This window comes from Lontra canadensis, unplaced genomic scaffold (genome assembly GCF_010015895.1).
Source record: "Lontra canadensis isolate GAN:19392208 unplaced genomic scaffold, GSC_riverotter_1.0 scaffold185, whole genome shotgun sequence".
Taxonomy (NCBI): Eukaryota; Metazoa; Chordata; class Mammalia; order Carnivora; family Mustelidae; genus Lontra; species Lontra canadensis.
The window spans coordinates 410,098-429,448 of record NW_022631179.1 but is presented as its reverse complement, the minus strand read 5'-3'; the positions used below and the strand labels follow the sequence as shown (position 1 = coordinate 429,448).

Sequence of the window (19,351 nt, the reverse complement as noted above, 5' to 3'; positions counted from 1 at the left end):
GTTTCTAGTCACAAGTTTATATCCCTCCATTTCTCTAGACACACATCATCATATAAGAAGTAGCCACAGGCAGTAGTTAGTAGTAATGTTTTCTTGCCTCCTTTCATGAATGTGGAAGTCCTTGTGTACCCCTATTTTTAAGAAGTGAAATAGATTTGAGTTCTGGGCCCAGAATACTTATATTATCCTGCTTCTAGACCTGAACTCAGCATGTTCATAACTTTAGCTTCATTGTCCTTTCGATTCTTTTCTCCTAGGACTTTTATCGTTCAGGTCTTATAATTAGGTCCTTTACCCATTCTGAGTTAATTTTTTTTTTAATATGGTAAAAGGTTAAGGTCCAGCTTCATTCTTTTTTCATGTAGATATCCAATTTTCACAATACTATTTGTTGAAAAACTGTCCTTTCCCCCATTGAATGGTCTTGGCAACCTTGTCAAAAACCATTTGACAAAATAAATACCCAAGGATTTATGTCTGGGTCTCTATCTTATTCTATTGGTCTACATGTCTGTTTATATGTCAGGACCTCACTCCTTTAATTATCATAGCTTTGTAGTAAGTTTTGAAATCAGGACATCTGAGGAGTCCAACTTTGTCTTTCTTTTTCAAGATTGTATTGGCAGTTCAGGGTCCCTTAAGATTCGATATGAATTTTAGGATGAATCTATTTATTTTTGCAAAAAAATGGGCTTTTGGTAGCGCTTGCATTGAATCTATAGATCACTATGGGTGGTATTGACATCTAAACAGTATTACATCTTCCAATATATGAACATGGATATCTTTTCATTTATTTGTATCTAATTTCTTTAGCAATGTTTTACAGTTTTCAGTGTACAAATCTTTGGCTAAAAGTTCATTCCTGAGTATTCTTTTAGGTGCTATTGTAATTGGCACTGTTTTCTTAATTTCCATTTCATATTGTTCATTATTAGTACATAAAAACAACTGATTTTTACATATTGATTTTGTAACCTACAGTGTTGCTGAATTCAATTATTCTACTAGTTTATTGTAGAATTTAGGGCTTCCTACATAGAGGATCATGTCTTTTGTGAACAGAGATAATTTTTTCTTCCTTTCCAATTTGGATTTTAAAATTTCTTTTTCTTAGGGTGCCTGTGTGGCAAGTTGCTTAAAAGTCCAACTCCTGGTTTTGGCTCAGGTCTCGTTCTTAGGTTTGTGAGATCAAGCCCCTCATGGGGCTCAGCACGGAGTTTGCTTGAGATTTTCTCCCTTTCCCTCTGCTTCCCGCATTTGAACACACTCTCTCTCTCAAATAAATATTTTTTAAAAATAAAATTTCTTTTTCTTTTCTAATTGGACTTAGGTAGTCCAATTGGCTAGGACTTCCAGTATTATTTAAAATAGAAGTGGTGAAAACAGGCATACTTGTGTTGCTCCTGATCTTGGAAGAAAAATTTTCAGTCTTTCATCATTGATTATGATATGAGCTATGAGTCTTTTCTATGTGGCTTTCATTATGTTGAAATAGTTTCCTTCTAGTCTGAGTTTGTTGACTTTTTAAAAAAAATCATGTAAGGGTGGGACACCTGGGTGGCTCAGTCAGTCAAGCATCTGCCTCCAGCTCAGGTCACACTTGATCCCAGGGTCTTTGGACTGAGTCCCACTTTGGGCTCCCTGCTCAGCAGGGGGCTTGCTTCTCCCTCTGCCTGCCACTCCCCCTGCTTGTGTTCTCGCACTCTCTCTCTCTGACAAATAAAATAAATAAAATATTTTTTAAAAATCATGTCAGGGTATTCAGTTTTGTAAAATCTTTTTATGCATCAATTGACATGTTCTTATGGATTTTACCTTCATTCTTTTAATGTGGTATATTACGTTTACTGATTTTCTTGTGTTGAACCATCTACACATTCTAGGAATAAATCCCACTTTGTCATTGTGTATAATCCTGTTGAATTTTGTTTGCTAGTACTTTGTTGAGAATTTTTGCATCAATATTCACAAGCAATACTGGTCTACAGTTTTCTTTTTGTGTAGTGTCTGTCTAGCTTTGATATCAAAATCACATTGTCCTCATAGACTGAGTTCAAGAATATTAGCTGTTCAATTCTTTGGAAGAGTTTCAGGAGGATTATTGGTAATTCTTCTTTAAATGTTTTGTGGAATTCACTAGTAATGCCATCTAGTCCTGGGTTTTTATTTGGTGGGAGCTTTTTCAGTGCTGCTTGAATTTGCTGACTAGTTATAGGTCTGTTCAGATTTGCTATTTTTTCATGATCCAGTCTTATTAGATTATGTGTTTCTAGAAATTTACCCATATCATCGAGGTTACCCAGTTTGTTGGTATACAACTGTGCATAATATTCTCTTATAAATAAGCCTTTTTTTGTTTCTGTGGAATTGTTATGTATCTTATTTCTCATTTAAGTTACTTGAGTCTTTTTTTTCCCCCCCTTGGTCAGTCCTACTAAAGATTGGTCAATTTTATTGATATTTGAATAGCCAACTCTTGATTTCATTTACTTTTCTCTACTGTTTTTCTTTTTTTTTTTTCCTGTAGGAAATAGATGTGGTTTCTTCTTTAATTCATTGATTATTTACAAGCGTGTTGTTTAACTTCCACATATTTGTGAATTTTCCAGCTTTTCTACTGGTGTTGATTTCTATTTTCATTCAATTATTGTGGGAAAATATACTTTGTATGATTCCAATCTTTAAAAAAATATTTAGACTGGTTTTGTGGTCTAAAATACAGTCTATCCTGGACAGTGTTTCATGTGAACTTGAGAAAAATGTATATTCTGCTGTTGTTGGGTGGAATGTTTTGAGAGAACTTGTTAATCCATGTATTTACTCAAATTTAGGATATTATTGGGCATTATTTATTCAAATAATCTCTCTGCCCCTTTCTCTCTTGTTTTCTTCTGTGACTACCATAATGCCGATATTGACCTATCTCTTTCTCTCACTTTTTTGTTGCTTAGACAGAATAATTTTAAATGACCTGTCTTCAAGTTCACTGATTCTTTATTCTGCCTGTTGAGTCTGTTATTTTATCCCTCTAGTGAAATTTTCAAGTCAGCTATTATACTTTTCAGTTCCAGAATTTCTATTTGAAGATATATATATACACACACACACACAAATATAACACAAATATATATATATATATATATATATAATTTATATGTATTATAAATTATAAAGGAAAACAAAATATTAAAAGAAATAAGGAAAATGATATAGGATATGATATAATTTTCTTTATTTCCTTTAATTCTTTGTGTTTTTCTTTAGCTCTTGAACATACTTAAGACAATCGTTGTAAAGTCTTTGCCTGGTAATTCTGACACATGTGTTCCTTCAGAGATGGTCTGAGGATTTGTTTTGTTCCTTTGAATGAGCTGTGTTGCCTTATTCCTTGGTATGTCTTGTGACCTTTTGTTGAAAAGTGGGCATTTGAAAAAACATCAACCTCTCCTAGTTTTTCCAGATTGGCTTGGAAGACCTGCTCTAGTTAATAAGATCCAGTCATTCCTTTTGGAATCGGCCCAGGGTGAAGGTATAAGTTCTCTTCAGATCTTTTCTGGGTATGTGTCCTCTCTGGGCCTGTACGTATCCTTTTAAAAAATTCCCTTGTGTTCATGGCTGTCTTTAAATGTCTTAATTTCTCAGAGTCTCACCCCAGCTTCTCTTTGAGGGCATAGGTGGTTTTATTATTTTCCTCTGCTTATAATCTTTTGCCCCCAGGTATCTATGAATCTACAGTCCCCCACGCCACGATGACTGCCACTGCCTTTCATAGTTTTTGCATCTAAGATCCAGACTCTGCCACAATTTCCTGTCTGAGCTCTGAGTCAGGTAAGATAGAAATCAGTCTCTCTTAGGTGGTGCACAGACAGGCTAGAGTGTTGCAAATAATCTCCATTCTGCCCTTTCTGGCCAATGGAAGGAGCTGGGAATTGGTCTGCTTCCTCCTGACCACACTGTGGTCATTGCCAGGAAGGGAGTGGGACAAGAGAATGTAAAAATGCCAGGAAGTTTCCTGAAGTTTTTATTGTGACTTTTTCTTGCTTCTTTGCTGTAGATCTCTGGTTTCCAGAGCTTCTATGACATTATATTAGTCTATAGTTGTTTATTTAAGCAAGTGTTTGGAACTTCTGGGTCCACCATCTTGGTAGGTTCTACATGCTTTCTGATGAGAAGTCAGCTCTTACTATTAATGAAGTTTCCTTTTACATGATGAGACATGCACAGCTTTAAAGCACAATTTACAGCTTTCAGCATTCTCTTTGTCCTTCATCATTTGATTATGATGTGTCTAGGTATGTATATCTGAATTTATCCTACTTGAAATTCATTAAGATACATAAATGTATAGGTTAAAGTTTTACATCAAATTTTGAGACGTATTTCTCATTATTTCTTCAAATATTCTTTCTGCCCTTTCTCTCTCTCCTCTTTTTCCAAAACTCTCATATATGTAGGATTGTATGCTTGCTGGTGTCTCATAGATCTCTGAGGATGTGTTCATTTTTCTTCATTCATTTCTTTTGTTTCCTCAGATTGGATAATCTGGCCCATCTGCAAGTTCACTGAGTCTCTTCTACATGCTCAAATCTGCTGTTGGTCCCCGGAAGTGAATTTTCCATTTCAATTATTATACTTTTCAACTCCAGAATTTCTAACAATTCTTTTTTTATATGTAATTTCAATCTCTTCATGAATATTCCCTACTTCCCAAGATAGGGTCTCAAACTTCAATTGTTTAGGTATGATTTCTTTTAGTTCCTGGAATGTATTTTTAATAGCTGATTTAAAGTCTTTATCTATTAAGTCCAAGCTTGTACAGACTTCCTTAAGTTCCAATTTTATGGACTGTTTTCTTTCCTTGGTTATATTTTGTGGCGTATGTTCCTCTTTCTTTGTATGTCTCATAACTTCTTTGGGAAAGAAACTTAGTATTTTAAATAATATAATAAATAGAGAATCTCTGGAACTCCAATTTTCCCCCATCTTAGGGGTATATTTTTGCTGTTTGTTGCTGTTTTTGCTGTTGTTTGTTTGTTAGTGATTTTCCTGGACTAATTCTATAATCTTTGTGTTCTTGTCATTGTGGCCACTGAGATTTCTGCTCAGTTACCTCATTGGTCAGCTAATGAGTTGACAGAGATTTCCTTAAATTCCCTGCACCATTAGGTTTCTCATCCTTTGGTGAATTGTTCTGTGTGTGTTTTATGGCACACATCAAACACTCCAATAATTTACAACTTTACCTTTCATTTCTGCTTTGGTAGAGCCTCAAGGTCAGCTAAAGGTGAGCATTTAGGGCTATCTCAGTTCTTTTCTGCCCATACCCATAGCCCTGCACTTATTTATAGTATTTCAGATTCCTACAAATAGGTTGGAGTTTTTCAAAATCCTCTGTGGATATCCCATTTTTAAAATTTTCCTTTTAACATGTTTTAGCCAGCCTCTTATTTGTCCCAACTAATATTACCATCTCAAACAACTTTTATGTTAAATAATCGTCACTGATCTTTTTAATGACATGCCCTGAGAATAAGACTTTCCTTAGTGAGTGAGCCCTGAAGTAAAGACAAGCCTTGGGAGCTTTTCTTAGAAGTTGTCTTTCAAGGCAAATTGCAACCGTTCTGTTGGAATGGGGGTTTTTGGGAGGAGCTCCAAACTTATTCTTCCCTTCCTATGGCTGCTAGGCTGAAGGTTTTCCCAGAAGCATGGTTTCAAGTCTACTACTAACCTGGAGTGAGAAAGGTGAGAATGGGGAAAGTTTTTAAATGCCAGAAACTCACTGTTCTTACTGAGATTCAGCCATTTTTCTTGCATAAACACAATGAGTTATAAGCTTTTCATTAAATTCTAGAGTTCTGAAAAAATTACGTTTGCTGATTTTTGTTAGTGTTCTAATTCTTGTTAGAGAAGATTCCAGAAGTGTCCTCTCTCCTCTAGTTTTTTTTTTTTTTTTAATTTTATTTCTTTGACAGAGACAGATCACAAGTAGGCAGAGAGGCAGGCAGAGAGAGGAGGAAGCAGGCTCCCCGCTGAGCAGAGAGCCTGATGCGGGACTCAATCCCAGGACCCTGAGATCGTGACCTGAGCCGAAGGCAGAGGCTTTAAACCACTGAGCCACCCAGGCACCCTCTCCTCTAGTTTTAAACTAAATGTGGGCACTTGAGATCACCACCAATGCTCTGACCCTGTAAGTAATAACAACACAATCTGAATTGTGCACATCAATTATTCTCTATTCTAGATACACCTTACCATCAAGAGTTTTAAAAAATATATTCTTGGGGCGCCTGGGTGGCTCAGTGGGTTAAAAAATATTCTTATGCAAGAGCCCCATCCCCATTCTATATATATTCTATATATTGAAATTGAGGTCTAGGCTTTCATACTGCTAAAAAAAACCTCTCCAGGTGGGGCACCTGGGTAGCTCAGTCAGTTAAGCATCTGACTCTTGTGTTCAGCTCAGGTCATAATCACAAAATCCTAGGACGGGGCTCTGTCCTCAGTAGGGAATCTGCTTGAGATTCTCTCTCTCCCTCTACCCAACGCCCTGCCCCGCACGTGCACCCTCTTTCTTTTGCTGTCTCTAAAATAAATAAATCTTTAAAAAAATTACTCCAGGTGATTATAATGTGAAACCAAATAATTTATTTTGAATACCACAACATAAAATAATATCTTAATATTTCTGAGGGTCCTAATTTGCCAAATGAATGAATGCATGAATGAAAGTGGTTTTAATGATATAAATAAACATAGATTTATTATCTAATAACAATCAAGGATGTTACTGTAAAACCCAACTCATTGTTTGGGTTTTAAAAGGACTGAACATATACTAAATATGTTGCTGAGTTATGTATATTGAATATATTCATAAGGGTGAATGACTTGTGAAATCAAATAAGTTCCAAGTGGTTATTCCTTAATTTGATATTTTGTTGTGCAAACTATTGGTAACATATACATTCTCAAAATATTAGAAAATATAACAGTAGGAACAGCTATTATAATATCGAAGCACCTTGTTATATGTTTTATATGTATCCTTTTAACAACCCTCAAGAGAGAAATAATATTAGCTCCATTTCAGAGATGATGAAAGAGAAGCTTAGCGAAGTTACATAGCTTGCTTAAAGTCTTATAGCTAATAACGACGAAACTGGAATGTGCCCCCAGGTATTCTCACAATATGACTTAAACTTTTAAACCAGTGGTTCTCAAACTTTGGTGTATACTGGGGCCACCTAGAGCTATGTATGGATGCTGGATCCCCACCACGATAATTTTGATTTAATTGGTATGAGGTCCATCTGAGCTTAGAGAAAGTTAAAAATTTCCTTTGGAATCCTAATGTACAACACAGTGTCAGAACTACTGCTTCAAATACTATATTTTATATCTCCCTAAGGAATATTTTTTTAACATAAGAATGCTTAGATAAACTAGTTACCTCAAAATAGCCAGGTGGTTTGCTTAGTTTCTCTAAGTTTTACATAGAAATTCCCTTTTACAAAGTGAAATTTACATCTAAAATCTTATCTATTTTATGTGAAAATTGTTCAATCCAACTTATGCAATAAAAGGAAGCTGGAAATCCCATAAATGCAGGATGTGGGAGTACTGGCTGCATAATAATTCTCTTAGAAAAGATATAGGTATTTGGGCTGACTTCAAAGCTTAATGTGAACAAATAGGGTAATGTAATTCCTGCAGTAGTGCATGTGGTTGGTCACACTAACAGAAGTAATGTGTCTACTTCATGAAAGATAAGAATTCCAATTCTGCTCTAGTCACACCACATCTGGAATTGTGTTAAACTCTGGGTGTGTTTTAAGAGAAACTTTGATAACAGAGAGGGGAGACCTAAGAATTTCACGTGAAAATTGGTTAAAAATACACATCACAGAAGATGAGGGAGACAAGATATCTGGCTTCAAATATTAGAACATGCATGAAAATGAGGATTGGTTATAGTTAGTATGTTATATTTCAGGTTCATTATGAGTTAAATGGATTCTTATTTGTCAAACTGAGATATTAACCACATATTTACAGAAAAATGTGATGTAATAGACCCAACAAGTAAACTTTTAGAAAACAGGCTCTCCATAAATGGAAGACTCTTGGGTTTTTTAGAGTACAGTATTTCATATAGTTAGACTTTTTTTTTTTGTCAAGATTATGGTCTCAAGTGTTGTTCTTAGGCTGGTCCACACAACTTGCTCTTTGGAGGCATCTGACTAGATCTTGACCTGAAACTGCTTTACTCATTTTAATTTGTGTGTTATTGAGTACAAGTGGGAAAAAGTTCCCAATATATTTAATATTAAAAAATTTAGGGGGAGGAGCAAGATGGCAGAGGAGTAGGAGACCTAAATTTTGTCTAGTCCCAGGAATTTAGCTAGAGAGTTATCAAACCATTCTGGACACCTACAAACTCAAAAGGAGATCAAAGAAAAGAAGAGCAGCAATTCTATGAACAGAAAAGCAACCACTTTCTGGAAGGTAGGACATGTGGAGAAGTGAATCAGAGGTGACATTTGGAAAGACAGGCCATGGTTGGGGGGAGCCTCCGTCAGCAAGCTACCAGCAAGTGACAGAGCAGTGGAGCACAAAATTAAAACTTTTAGAAGTCTGCTTCATGGATGGATGTCGCTCTAGTGGCCAAGTAGGAGGTGGAGCCCTTGCTGGGACAGTGTGGTCTCAGAAAGACTGGGGGTGCCTGAGTGTGGCAGAGCTCCCAAGTATCAGAGTGGGGAAGCTGGCAACAAAACCTAGCTGAGGACTGGGCTCTCAGCTCAGGGTTGCTATAAACTGAGATCTGTAGCACTATGGGGCCACTACTCTTTGAGCAGGGACCCCACAGATCCAGGGAGACCCCCCCCTTCCTCGACCAGGAGGAACAGTGTGGGAGCATGCTGCAGCAATCTGCTGGGTTTCGAGATTCAAAATGGGATCATGTGCCAGAGAGAGAAGTGCTCGGTCACAGGCAAGGTGAGCATGGAGTGCAGCTGGACATGAGGGAGACAGGGACTGGCTGCTTCTGTCTGAGGGTGCACTAAACATGGGGGCCCCCAAACTCTTGGCTCCTCCGGGGCCAGGGATTGGGAGGCCGCCATTTTCATTCTCATCCTCCAAAGATGTATGGAAAGCTTTCAGGGAACAAAAGCTACTGAGAACATACCCAAGAAGATTACTTGGCCTGGCCCCTGGCAAGGGTGGTACAACTCCACCAGGGCAAAGACATTTGAGAATCACTGCAACAGGCCCCTCCCCCAGAAGATCAGCAAGAACATCCAGCCAAGACCAAGTTTACGGATCAATGAGAACTGCAAAACTTCAGCACTATGGGAATACAGCACATAAAATTCATGACGTTTCCCCCATGATTCTTTAGTCTTTCAAGTTAATTCTTTTAATTTTTTATGTTTTCTTTTTCTAATTTTTTCTTGAATGTTTCTTCTTTCCTATTTTAACCAACATCTTATAAATTCCTTTCCTAAAATCTTTTTTTAGTTTTCATTTTTACAGTCATACTCTATCCCTTCATTGTATTTAAACATATATATATATGTATATACACATACATATCTATGTATATATATACATACATACATAGATATATGTATGTATGTATGTATGTATGTATATATACACACATATATTTCTTTCTTTCTCTCAAAATTTTGGGATACGGTTTCTTCTAACAGACCAAAATATCTTAAATCTAGTGTATGGCTTTTTTCTAGACTCCTGCCAGATCACATTCTCCCTTTCTGTTTTCTTTCTTTGTTTTATCAACCAATTTACCAATTCCTCCTTTAAAATCTTTTTAATTTTTTATCATTACAGTCATATTCCATCCCTTCATATTTACCCTTATTTTTGTATATACATATATACGTTTTTCTTTAAGTTTTTGGGAGGCAGTTTCTTCTAAAAGACCAAAATACACCCAAACTCCAGTGTGTGGCTCTGTTCTCTTCACCATCCTGATCATTTTTCTTTCTTTCTTTTATTTCCTTTCTCCCACAACCACCCTCCCCAGTTTCAGGTCTCTTCTGATTTGTGTAGTGTATATTTTTCTGGGGTGATTGTTACCCGTTTAGCATTTTGTCCTCTCATTCTTCTATTCTTTTCTGGACAAAATAACAAAATGGAGAAACCCACCTAAAAAAAAAAAGAACAAGAGGCAGTACTGACTGCCAGGGACCTAATTAAATGGATATTAAAAAGATGTCAGAACTAGAATTCAGAATGATGATTATAAAGATACTGCTTTTTTTGTGAATGATTTGTGATGATTATAAAGATACTGCTTTTTTTGTGAAAAAAGCATGGAAGGTACTAGAGAATCCCTTTCTGGAGTAATAAAAGAACTAAAATACAACCAAGTCAAAATGAAAAAAGCTATCAATGAGGTGCAATAAAAAATGGAGGCTCTGACTGTTAGGATAAATGAGACAGAAGACAGAATTTGTGATACAGAAGACCAAATGATGGAGAATAAAGAAGTTAAGAAAAAGAGAGATAAACAACTACTAGATTATGAGGGGGAGAATTCAAGACATAAGTGACACCATAAGATAAAACAGTATTAGAATAATTGGGATCCCAGAAGAAAAAGAAAGAGAGGGGGGCAGAAGGTATATTGAAGCAAATTATACCAAAGAACTTCCCTAATTTGGGGAAGGAAACAGGCATCAAAATCCAGGAGGCACAGAGAATCCCCCTCAATATCAATAAGAATAGGTCAATACCCCAACATCTAATAGTAAAACTTATAAGTCTCAGAGACAAAGAGAAAATCCTGAAAGCAGCCTGAGACAAAAGATCTGTAACCTATAACAGTAGAAACATTAGACTGGCAGCAGACCTATTCCACAGAGACCTGGCAAACCAGAAAGAACTGGCATGATATATTCAGAGCACTACACAAGAAAGATATGGAGCCAAGAATACTATATCCAGCTAGGCTGTCATGAAAAATGGAAGGAGAGATTAAAAAAACAAAAACAAAAAACTTCCAGGACAAACAAAAACTAAAAGAACTTGCAAATACCAAACCAGCCCTACAGGAAATATTGAAAAGGGTCCTCTAAGCAAAGAGAGAACCTAAAAGTAACACAGACTGGAAAGGAAGAGAGATAAGATACAGTAACAGTCACCTTATATAGGCAATACAATGACACTAAATTCCTATCTTTCAATAGTTACCCTGAGCGTAAATGAGCAAAATTCTCCAATCAAAACACACATTCTCCCTTTCTGTTTTCTTTCTTTGTTTTATCAACCAATTTACCAATTCCTCCTTTAAAATCTTTTTAATGGTTCAGAATGGTTGAAAAAACACCCACCAATATGCTGTCTATAAGAAACTCATTTTAGACCCAAAGACACCTCCAGATTTAGAGTAAGGGGGTGGAAAACAATTTACCATGCTAATGGACATCAAAGGAAAGCTGGGGTGGCAATCCCTATATCAGACAAATTGAATTTTAAGCCAAAGACTATAATAAGAGATGAGGAAGGACACTATATCACACTTAAAGTGTCTGTACAACAAGAAGATCTAACAATTGTAAATATCTATGCTCCTAACGTGGGAGCAGCCAACTATATAAACCAATTAATAACAAAATCCAAGAAACCCATCAACAATAAACAATAATAGTAGGGGACTTTAACAAACCCTTTACTGAAATGGACAGATCATTTAAGCAAAATATCAACGAGGAAATAAAGGCTTTAAATGACACACTGGACCAGATGAACTTCACAGATATATTCAGAACATTCCATCCCAAAGCAACAGATACACATTCTTCTCTAGTGCACATGGAACATTCACCAGAACAAATCACATCCTGGGTCATAAATCATATCTCAACTGGCACCAAAAGATTGGGATCATCCCCTACATGTTTTCAGACCACAATACCTTGAAAGAGTTATTGTTAGAAAGAGGAAAGTTAGAGAGAACTCAAATACATGGAGGCTAAAAAGAATCCTACTAAGGAATGAGTGGGTCAACCAGGAAATTAATGAATTTTTAAAAATCATAGAAACATACGAAAATGAAAATACAATTGTACAAAATCTTTGGGATGCAGCAAAGGTGGTCCTGAGAGGAAAGTATATAGCAATACAAGCCTTTCTCAAGAAACAAGAAAGGTCTCAAGTATACAACCTAACCCTACACCTACAGGAGCTGGAGAAAGAACAAGAAAGCAAGCCTAAACCCAGCAGGAGAAGAGAAATAATAAAGATCAGAGCAGAAACCAATGAACTAGAAACCAAAAGAACAGTAGAACAAAGACACCAGGAGCAGCTTCTTTGAAATGCTTAATAAGATTGATAAAGCCCTGGCCAGAGTTATCAAAAAGAAAAGAGAAAGGACCCAAATTAATAAAATCATGAATGAAAGAGGAGAGATCACAACCAATACCAAAGAAATACAAACAATTATAAGAACATATTATGAGCAACTATACACCAGCAAATTTGACAATCTGGAAGAAATGGATACATTCCCAGAGATATATAAACTACCAAAACTGAACCAGGAAGAAATAGAATACCTGAACAGACCTATAACTAGTAAGGAGATCGAAGCAGTCATCAAAAATCTCCCAACAAACAAGAACCCAGAGCCAGATGGCTTCCCAGGGGAATTCTACCAAACATTTAAAGAAGAATTAATATCTATTCTTGTGAAACTGTTTCAAAAAATAGAAATGGAAGGAAAACTTCCAAACTCATTTTATGAGGCCAGCATTACCTTGATCCCAAAACCAGACAAAGATGCCATCAAAAAGAAGAATTATCTACTAATATCCCTGATGAACATGGATGCAAAAATTTTCACCAAAATACTAGCCAGTAGGATCCAACAGTATATTAAAAGAATTATTCACCATGACCAAGTGGGATTCTTTCCTGGTTCAACATCCACAAATCAATCAATATGATATAATATATTAATAAAAGAAAGAACAAAAACCATATGATACTCTGAATAGATGCAGAAAAAACATCTGACAAAGTACAGCATCCTTTCTTGATCAAAACTCTTCAGAGTGTAGGGTTAAAGCGTACAACCTCAATATCATAAAAGCCATCTATGAAAAACCCACAGCAAATATCAGAAAAACTGATAGCTTTTCCCTTAAGGCAGGGATGGCCACTCTCACCACTGCTATTCAACATAGTACTAGAAGTCCTAGCCTCAGCAATCAGACAACAAAAAGAAAAGGCATCTGAATCAGCAAAGAAGACAAACTCTCACTCTTTGCAGATGATATGATACTTTATGTGGAAAACCCAAAAGACTCCACTCCAAAACTGCTAGAACTCATACAGGAATTCATTAAAATGTCAGGATATAAAATCAATGCACAGAAAGCGTTGCATTTCTATACAAGAGCAAGAGAGAAGAAAGAAATTAAGGAGTTGATCCCATTTAAATTGCACCCCAAACGATAAGATACCTAGCAATAAGCCTAACCAAAGAGGCAAAGAATCTGTACACAGAAAACTGTAGAATACTCATGAAGGAAACTGAGGAAGATACAAAGAAATGGAAAAACATTCCATTGGAAGAACCAATATTGTGAAAGTGTTTATGCTACATAGAGCAATCTATACACTTATTGCAATCCCTATCAAAACACCATCAACTTTTTTCAAAGGAATGGAACACATAATCCTAAAATTTGTTTGGAACCAGAAAAGACCCCGAATGGTTAGAAGAATGTTGAAAAAGAAAACCAAAGCTTGTGGCATCACTGTTCCAGATTCCAAGCTCTACTACAAAACTGTAATCATCAAGACAGTATGGTACTGGCACAAAAACAGATGTGCAGATCAATGGAACAGAATAGAGAGCCCAGAAATGGACCCTCAACTCTTGTGGTCAACTAGTCTTCAACAAAGCAGGGAAGAATATGCAATAGAAAAAAGTCTTCAACAAATGGTGTTGGAAAAATTGGACAGCCTCATGCAGAAGAATGAAACTGGATCATTTCCTTACACCACACACAAAAATAGACTCAAAATGGATGAAAGACCTCAATGTGAGACAGGAATTTGTCAAAATCCTTGAGGACAACATAGGCAGCAAACTCTTCAACCTCAGCCTCAGTAACTTCTTCCTAGAAATATCACCAAAGGCAAGGGGAGCAAGGGCAAAAATGAACTACTGGGACTTCATCAAGATCAAAAGCTTTTGCACAGCAAAGGAAACCGTCAACAAAACCAAAAGACAACTGAAAGAATGGGAGAAGATATTTGCAAACGACATATCAGATAAAGGGCTAATATCCAAAATCTATAAAGAACTTATCAATCTCAACACCCAAAGAACAAATAATCCAATCAGGAAATGGGCAGAAGACATGAACAGACATTTCTGCAAAGAAGTCATCCAAATGGCAAACAGATAGGTGACAAAGTGCTCAACATCACTCGACATCAGGGAAATACAAACCAAAACCACAGTGAGATACCACCTCACACCAATCAGAAGATCTAAAATTAACAATTGTGGAAATGACAGCTGTTTTCCAGGATGTGGAGAAAGGGGAACCCTCCTACACTGTTGTTGGGAATGCAAGCTGGTGCAGACACTGGAAAACAGTATGGAAATTCCTCAAAACGTCGAAAATATTACTACCTATGACCCAGCAATTGCTGGGTATTCACCCCAAAGATACAAATGCAGTGAACCGAAGGGGTGCATGCATCCAATGTTTATAAAAGCAATGTCCACAATAGCTAATCAGTATTATGCCATCATCAAAAAATGAAATTTTGTCATTTGCAATGATGTGTATGGAACTAGAGGGTATTACACTGAATGAAATAAGTCAATCAGAAAAAGACAACTATAGTATGACCTCACTGTATGAGGAATTGGAGAGACAAGACAGAGGATCATAGGGGAAGGGAGGGAAAAATGAAACAAGACAAAACCAGAGAGGGAGACAAATCATAAGAGACTTTTAATGTCAGGAAACAAAATGAGGGTTGCTGGAGTGGAGGTGGGTAAGAGGGATAGGGTGGCTGGGTCATGGACATTGATTGGGAAAGTATGTGCTGTAGTGAGCGCTGTGAATTGTGTAAGACTGATGAATCACAGACTTGTACCCATGAGATGAAAAGAGTAGACCAACAATTAAAAAAAAATTCAATATATATACATATATGCATAGATATAGGCACACGCAGATCCATGTAATAGCTATTTCATAATAAAATGACATATTTGTTCAGCTCCTTGTACTATTTATACGCTTTTTTCAAAGACAACATTGGTGGGGCAACTGGGTGGTTCTGTCATTAAGCATCAGCCTTCTTCCTCAGGTCATGATCCCAGGGTCCTGGGATCGAGCCCCGCATTGGGCTCCCTGCTCGGTGGGCAGCATTCTTCTCCCTCTTCCACTTACCCTGCTTGTGCTCCTTCTCTCGCTGTTTTCTTTATCAAAAAAATAAAATCTTTAAAAAAACAAAGACATCATTGGTTAAGAATGTCATTTAATTAACTCTCTAAACCTCTGGGTACACAATAGTTTCTATTTAGACCTCCCCATTAATAGAATATTGTATCTAAAACGGTATCAACACAAGACATAGTAAAATGGAAAAATCACAGTTCTCTATGATGCCTAAGAAAATTATCTTAAATTAGGCTAGAGAAGTAAAGAAAATCAGAACCATTACATTTATTCTCTTTATTTTTTGTGATTTAATTTGATAAAGCTACCCTCAAAGTATAATGCATTTTCACCTATGTAAGTCTACACTATGAGTACTGATTCATTTCTTTTACCTGAAATTAATTTACTTTTCCTTCAGTTCAGAATGAAAAAGGTAATAAATGATATCCTAACTCTGATTTTTGAAGAACTACATTTGAATATGTAAGATAGTTCTAAATCAGTAATTTGTTTTAAGCTGTGGGACTTAACTCCTAGAAACAGAACAAGGATCTTACTGTGATAGAGCCAGACAAACAGTCTATTCTTCTGTATATATGTTGTATTTAGAATTTTAAAAGCATTTGATAGAACAAATATACTTTTAGGATAAGATTTGCCAGTTCAGTTTTGGTTTCTCTGACATGCTGTTCGAATGTGAATGTAGCATTTTTGGAATTTTTTATATGCAATGTGCTAAATTTAAATCTTTTTCAAATACTGTATTATGCATTGTATGGTCTCTGTATGGCACAAAACAGTGTTTTTATAGCCCTTCTGGTTAAAAATTTTTGTTCTTAAGTCATGTTACGCTTGCCTTGTATGTGCTTTAAAGTTGCATTATGTATATCTCACCTCATCAGAAAACTCAGTTCTTTTCGCTGGAGGCAAAAGAAGGAATTTCATACCCATTAGTTTAATTGCTCTATGCCAAAACATCCAATTTTCTGTTTTATTCATCAATCTGTAAATAAGGCCTTAATATTTTCCTATTAGTTGAATTTTAACCAAAAGTATTTTGTTACTTTACATTTTTGGTCCTATTTTGTGTAGTTGACTTGATTTTGGTTAATTTGAATGTGACACATTTTCCTACTTATTCACCCATTCCAGCTTTACTTGAATAACAGTATAAAGGTGCTTCATATTCTCTCTCTGTTACTGTTTTTGTTTGTCTCATGAACTGTCATTGGCAAAATAGCTTCATCTCTTTGGAATTATTAGCTCTCTAAATTGTGAAGAGCCTTCTGTTTATAAACTAGGTCTAACCTGGTAAATAGAATTGTTGGTACTTCCAAGTCTAAGCACACAGTATAGAGCGAAAATGAGAAATCGGGCAACATATGGCTAATTTTTAGTTTTGTTATTAATTATTCATAAACCTTGACCCTTCCCATCTATAAAATGGGGATTTCATGCTTCCCAAAGGCAGAGGTGTAAGGATCTGAAGAGATACCTATGTGGAAGGCCTTTGTAAACTGTAAAACGCTAGACTGTTGTCATTATTTTTACTATTATTATTCTATCCGGGGGTTTTTGCATTAAAGATGAAAATTTGAATTGTGTACAACCAGTATCGCACCAGTGGCAAATTGGCAAAGACTAGTTTTTAAGATATGTGAGAAGGTGGAAAATGTGTTGAATTTGCCCAGTCGTTTAGCATTAGTGAAAGACAGTTTTGGCAGAATAATTACTTTTTCCATCCTCAAATATACTGTCTCCCTTTCCATAGAAACTATGTGAGGCAAGATGTCATGTGTTTAGAATCTTTAAATCTAAAAAGTTGAGAGAGAGAGAGAGAGAGAGAGAGATGTCTCACCTTCCAAACAAATAAACAAAACTTTGGCAGGAACTGTGGGCTTGAGTCTAACATTTCACTGTCCCAGATTATAAACATTACAAGACCTCGGTGAGCCATGCCCATGATCTCATTGCGACTTTGGCTTCCTCTATCTCATACCATGCACCTTAGGAAGTTCTTGGAGCAGAAGCAGATGTGATCACTTTTGTTACTTCTCCCAGTACGTCCCCAGTGCTGTGACTCACTGTCTCTACTGATAAAGCAGTGAGACAACCAGGAAGTCACTAGACTATGGGGTTGAATTGGCCTTACCCATTTATATTTCTTTTACATAGTTACATTATTAATACATAATTAATGCTTTTTTTTTTAGCACTTGGGACTGTGGCCAAGGATCTTAAAGTCATAGTCCCCTCATTACTTTTACTTTTTCACAATTCAGCAAACATTTATTGGAGTCTACTGTGTAACAGACACCAGACCATATTCTAAATGAGAGTCAAAGAACAAGACCAGGCGGCTCTGTTCTTGAAGAGCTTACAAATTCATAGAGAAAGGACCCAGTAGAAAACAATTACAATAGAATGAAAATGTGGCTACAGGTTGCCTTTGGTTTTAAATGGACAAAGTAGATTTTGGGCCTGGTTGATTCAACAGCTCAACAATGTCATCAAAGACCCCAGGCTGTTTTCCTCTTTCTGCTCTGCCATTATCAGTGTGTCCTGTGATTAGTCCTTAAAACTTCTAGAAAATTCCTAGGAGACATCATCTCAGAACTCTCTGGCCATCATTGGGCCATATCTAGCCCACCGCTAAACAAACAATGGTAGAGGGAATGAGACTTCTGTGATAGGCTTAAGCCAGTTGAGTTTTACCTCTGGGGTATAGAAGCACTTTTTGCAGGTGCTTCTGTGTGAGAGTTAGACACCCAAACAAAATCAAGCCTTGGCAAATATGAGAGAATGAGGGAATGAATTTTGGAGAAAAACATCTATAGGAATGTGCAGGGGAGGGAGTGAACTATACTGAGAAGGGGAGGGAGGTGGATTTTATGGAGGAAATGTTATTTAAGCTACTATTAAAAGGAGTCAGTTCAGGACTGAGTAGGAATTTCTAGGAGTTTAGAAGGGCACCCAGGTAAAGAAAATGATGTAGCCAAAGATGTACAACAACATGGCACTTTAGGGAATATCAGTAATCCTAGGGGCTGCAATATAGTTTATATAAAAAGGTACAGTGCGGGTGTCTGGGTGGCTCAGTTGGTTAAGCCACTGCCTTCAGCTCAGCTCATGATCCTGGAGTCCCAGGATCCAGTCCCGCATCAGGCTCCCTGCTTGGCAGGGAGTCTTCTTCTCCCTCTGACCCTGCCCCTTCTATGCTCTCCCTCTCTCATTTTCTCTCTTTCAAATAAATAAATAAAATCTTTTTAAAAAGGGGGAGAGGGTACAATGTGAAATATGACCAGAGGGTGAGGTTGAGCCAAACTGGGAAAATACTTCAATCATGCTAATGATTTAAACCTCATCCAGAAGGAAATGAAGCCAGAAGGGCATTTTAGGAAATCTGCCATCCTTTTGTTGATGTCTTTCTAGTCTCTTTGGAGAGCTGACAGTCAATTTTGAGTCGATTTCTCAGAAGGGCCTGTGTTAACACATCCCCTGGAGTCTTCCATGTTTATAACAGTTTTATAGTTGAAGGTCATTTGAGCTGGATACTAGAACATTGATTCACACTTTCTCTTGAGGTTGCTTACATACATTATTCCCTTTACCTCTGCATAAAAGCACTGCTGCTGAAAAGGCTTAAGATAATATCTTATCCTTTCCCTGACAAGTAACTTGGTCTTTTTGCCTAGATGAGCAAATAATTTTTTTCTTTTTTATTAATGTCCAGCAGTTGTACTAGAATATTTCTCTATGTTAGCACATTCTTGGGCCTATTTCCCCAGGTATATAGGGTGACTTTTAAATATACTCTCAGGTTTTATTTATTTCAGGAGAGAGTTTTGAATCATAGCTTTAAAATTTTGCTCTATTATATTGCTTTGTTTCCTTCTTAAGAACTCACTATA

The 19,351-nt window shown here is 36.6% G+C and overlaps 1 protein-coding gene across 1 annotated transcript in view; it reads left to right on the top strand.

The window, feature by feature from the left end:
- ARMC4 (armadillo repeat containing 4) overlaps nt 1-19,351 on the top strand; it is a 195,898-nt gene that overhangs the window by 110,485 nt on the left and 66,062 nt on the right. The gene's annotated exons all lie outside the window — the stretch shown is intronic.